This window comes from Penaeus japonicus, unplaced genomic scaffold (genome assembly GCF_977035675.1).
Source record: "Penaeus japonicus unplaced genomic scaffold, GWHDUDI00000001_assembly GWHDUDI00000015, whole genome shotgun sequence".
Classification (NCBI taxonomy): Eukaryota; Metazoa; Arthropoda; class Malacostraca; order Decapoda; family Penaeidae; genus Penaeus; species Penaeus japonicus.
In genome coordinates this window covers 24392447-24397446 of record NW_028234417.1, presented here as the reverse complement: position 1 = coordinate 24397446, position 5000 = coordinate 24392447, and positions in this window count along the sequence as shown.

Sequence of the window (5000 nt, the reverse complement as noted above, 5' to 3'; positions counted from 1 at the left end):
AGAGAGAGAGAGAGAAAAAAAAAAAGAAAGAAAGATAGAGAATGGCAGAAAATAGAAATGAGAGAGAAACAGAAGAGAAAAGAAGAAGAAAAAAATAGACAGACACGAACCAAAAAAGGGAAATAAAAAGAGAGAAAATGAGAGAAAAAAAAAGGAAAGAAAGAGAAAGAGAGAAAACGAGAGAAAGAAAGAAATATAGAAGAAACACTCGCCAAGAAAGAATCACTGGCGCAAAAAGAGACACAGACAAAAAGATGAAGAACAAAAAGAAGAAGAAGAGGAAGAGGAGTAGGAGGAGAAGGAGGCGATAAGAAAGCACCATCACAATTACACGTCGTAGGAAACACTTGTTTTCCCCCGAAAGAGCGGAAGGGAGGGAAAGGCAGAGGGGGGGCGGGGGCGGGGACGATGGAGAAGGGAGGACTGGCAAAGGCAGAGGGGGGGGCGGGTTCGGGGGGGGGCGTGCGGGGGGCTGGGAGCTGACAGAGCGGGGGCGCGGGAACGCGGTAGCGAGGGAGGGGGGGGAAGGAAGGGGTGCTCGAGGGGGAGGGGGAGGGGGAAGCACAGGGAAATAATGTGAGGAGCGAAGGAAGCAAGAGGAGAAATGGCCGAGGCTACTGTGAGGAGGGGAACTCACAGGAGGAGCGAGCGAGAGGGAGAAAGAAGGAGGGGGAGAGATAGATAGATAGAGATAGATAGATAGATAGATAGATAGAGAGAGAGAGAGAGAGAGAGAGAGAAAGAGAAAGAGAGTGAGAGAGTAAAGGAGGAAGAGAAATAAAAAGATAAAGATAAAGAGAGAAAAGATAGATAGATAGTATAGATAGACAGACAGATGTATAATTATGTAGATAAATTGATAGATATATGAACAGAGAAAGACTCAGAGAGACAGATAAAGAAAGATAGAGAGAGAGAAAGAGAGAGAGAGAGAAAGAGAGAGAGAGAGAGAAAGAGAGAGAGAGAGAGAGAGAGAGAGAGAGAGAGAGAGAGAGAGAGAGAGAGAGAGAGAGAGAGAGAGAGAGAGAGAGAGAGAGAGAGAGAGAGAGAGAGAGAGAGAGAGAGAAGGAAGGAAAATGTAAAACATATGCTAAAACTAAGAACGTTTCGCCCCCTCCCCCCCCCCCTAGCTTCACCCAAACCATAACTAGAAAAATCTGGATTTCCATTCGCTCCCACTTCTCTTTTCGCTTTTTCCCTCTCCACATTTCGCCTTCTCACATAAACCAAAAGAGTTCATATAAAAGACAAGTAACATCCGCACGACAGAGAGACGACTTAAACCTCATATAGAAACTCAATAAATCAGAAAATAAATAAACAATTCATACATAAACTTGCAATTAAACCTACACTCATAAACATAATCGTATATAAGCAACCCAAGCGTATAGATATAAACATTCAATTAATACATAACACACAAAGACAAAATTATATTTGCACCCGCACGCACAAACCCAAACATACAAATATTCATACACAAACAAACAAGTAAACCACACAAGCACAAACACAAACAAGTAAACACGATTACTCACGCACAAACACTCAAGCTAACCCACACACTCCTACATAAACAGGTAAACAAGTAAAGCACAAGGATAGACACTAACACACTAATAAATCCACATACTCAAACACAAACAAACATATAGACCACACGCTCAAACATAAACATACAAGTAAACCCATACACAATCATACACAAGCATACAAGTATAACCACATAAGTAAAAACAAGAATCATAAAAAATTAAAAAACAAACAAAAAACAAACAAACAAACAAGATATAACATGTACATAAACCTCATTTTGTAAGATTTATTGATGTACTTTACAATATCTTCCTTCTTTATAAAAGATCTTACCGAGTTTTACATTTATTTATCTGATGTATTTAACTTTAGTCTTAGCTTATTTTAGACGTTTAGTGTCTACGCTGGTGATCCGGTATTAAAATATGTCTCTCTGTCTTTTTTTCTTTTTTATGCAGTTCCTGTCTCTTGAATTTATTTTTCTTTCTCTCTCTCTTTCTCTCTGGGGTTTCTGCGTTTCTTTCTATCGCTCTGTCCTACACCTCTCTCTTTCTCTCCATCTCTCTCTCTCTCTCTTCCAATCTGTCTCTTGTTATGTCTGTCCTTCCCATCTCTTTTTCTCTTTTACTGTTCTTCCCATCTCTCTCTCTGCTCTATCTTTTCTTCCACGACTCTTCCCCTCCTCCTTTCTCATCTCTCTCTCACCTCCTCTTCCTCCAAACTCGCCTCCTCTCTCTCTCCCTCATCTCTCCTCTCTCTCCACCCCTCCTCTCTCCTCGAATCGCCTCGGTCCCTCTCATCTCTCATCAATTATCCCTCGCCTTCACACTCCTCTATCTCTTCTTCTCCCCCTCTCTCTCTCTCTCTCTCTCTCTCTCTCTCTCTCTCTCTCTCTCTCTCTCTCCCTCTTTCTCCTTCTCTCTCTCTCTTCCTTCCACCTTTCTCTATCTTCCTTTCCGTCCCCCCCCCCTCCGTTCGCTCCCAATATCACATAAAATTCCAGCCAAAGCGACGTAAACCGAAGGACATCTACTCGGGCTTAATCAACTTCCATCTTAATCTACCTTCTGGTTCTACAATTTTCTACTCTTGGCTCGCCGCTTAATCTACTTTCTCCTTTCTTCCCGGAACAGAGCGCCTCCTCGATCTCGTATTGTTGGGCTGAGTTAAGACGCTGTATTCTGGGCGCGCTGTGTTCCAATTTTCATATAGGTTCTGAGTTTTCATTGGGTGGTTGGGGGGTCAATTTTTAGATTCTTTTTTTTTTCTTTCTTTTCTTTTTTCTTTTTTCTTTCTCTTTGTATTTTTGGGGGGTTTCTTTTTGTCATTCTAGTTTCTATCGTTTTTTTTTAAATTCTCTTTCTGACTTGTTTTATTTTTTATTTTTTCTCTCTACTCTTTGTTGGGGGGGGGGGTCTTCTTTCTTTTTTTTTTTTATAACTATTTTTTATTTTTTCTCTCTTTGTCTTCTTTTTTTTATACTATTTGTTTTTTTTTTCTGCGGGAAATCTTCGTATTTCTTTTTGTTTCTCTTTTTTTTCTCCTTCCTCTTCGTTGTGACTCTCTCCTTCTCCCTTTCCGTCTGTTTTTTTTCTGATTCGCTATATTAATCTTTCACATCTCTTTGTCTCCTTTCATACTATTCAAAAGGCTATTTTTCCTACGAGAAATTTTCCTATTGAGTTTGTATTTCACTGATCTTTTCATCGATCTTCCCTTGATGTAATGGATGAGGTTTCAGGATTGACAGTCTCTATTAAGTTTCATTCAAACTTCATCAACTCGTTGTTATGGCAACCGTGTCTTGTTTACAAGTAACGGACGTCTAAACACCCCGGAGCGTGTCGCGTCGCCAAGGGCTTCGACTCGGGGTTTCAAGTGCGATTCCATTCTCCTCCGCCAATCAGGAAGCTCGAACTACCTACTGTAGTTGTGTCAGGCTTTCCCATTGGTCGAAGGGATGTGACGTCACGATCCCTTTCGGCGCATCGGGATGCAAGCGACGCTGGCTTACGAGAACGCGGCTGGGAATATTTTGTTTTGGGTATAGGGTTGGGTGAGGGTGGTAAGTTTTTTTATATTTTTGGTGGGGGTAGTTTATTATTTCGGTAGTTTCGCCGAAACCTGATCGTGATGGATGTGTCGTCGCCGAGTTGTGCAAATAAGGAATGAAGGAAGACTTCGTAACCGCGGCTATTTCCATATGTCACCTTTCGCGGTTCCATGCGCGATTGGCTGCACCGTCGGAGGAGATACAGCCCAGAGACTCCGTGGGAAGTTATTTATTTACGGGGGGGGGGGGGGGGGGGGGGGGGGGGGGGGGGGGGGGGACTTCCTGGATTTTCGCTTCCTTGTCTCATTGTACCGTTTTCCTTCCACCTTGCTGAGATTGAGCTCCACCTCGAATGAAAAAAAAACAAAAACAAAACAATTCAGTATATCAACTTGCACTTTATATGTTGCAAATGAATGAACCAACATACAACATGAAAAGAACAACAGCCGTGGACAGTGTTACATACAACATGGCGACGAATGAATAGCTTCACGTCACATAGAATCATATCTGCTGCCATCAGCGCTGACAACCGCAACAATCACAACACTTGGACTTTCACAATAATAACAATCACCTTAGACCGCAAACCCATCGGTAATCTGTGTGTCGACTGCCCGGTGACGTCATTCCCAAAATCACCTGACGTCTCAGCTATTCACTATTTGCGAGGAGAGGCCATTTGGCGGTAGACCCCCCCCCCAACCCTCACGCACACACTCACACAAACACACACAACAACACACACACACACACAACAAAAACACACACACACAACAACTACAAGCACCACACACAGCATTATATATATATATATATTATATAATATATATATATATATATATATATTAAATATATATATATATATATCATATTATATATATATATATATATCTATATATATATATAATATATATATATATATATATATCAATATATATATATATATATATATATATATATACATATATATATATTTACCACTATACACTTAGCTAACAAAATCAACAAAAATCAAACCCCCCCCCAATACTATATATTTATATATATATGTATATATATATCATATTATATTTATTTATTATATTATATTATATTATATTATATATATATATATATAATCTATATATATATATATATATATATATAATATATATATAATATATATATATATCCGTGTGTGTGTGTGTGTGTGTGTGTGTGTGTGTGTGCGTGTGTGTATGTTTAGATTGAAATTGATTATATGACATATCTACTAACGTATTTCAAACCTATCATATGTATTCATTTGGTATCGGGATAGATCTCAAATGAAAAGCGGACTTTTAATATATAAATATTTCAAGGAAAATAAACCCACTCCAAAAATATAATCATAACACTCTTAACATATATGTGATGACCA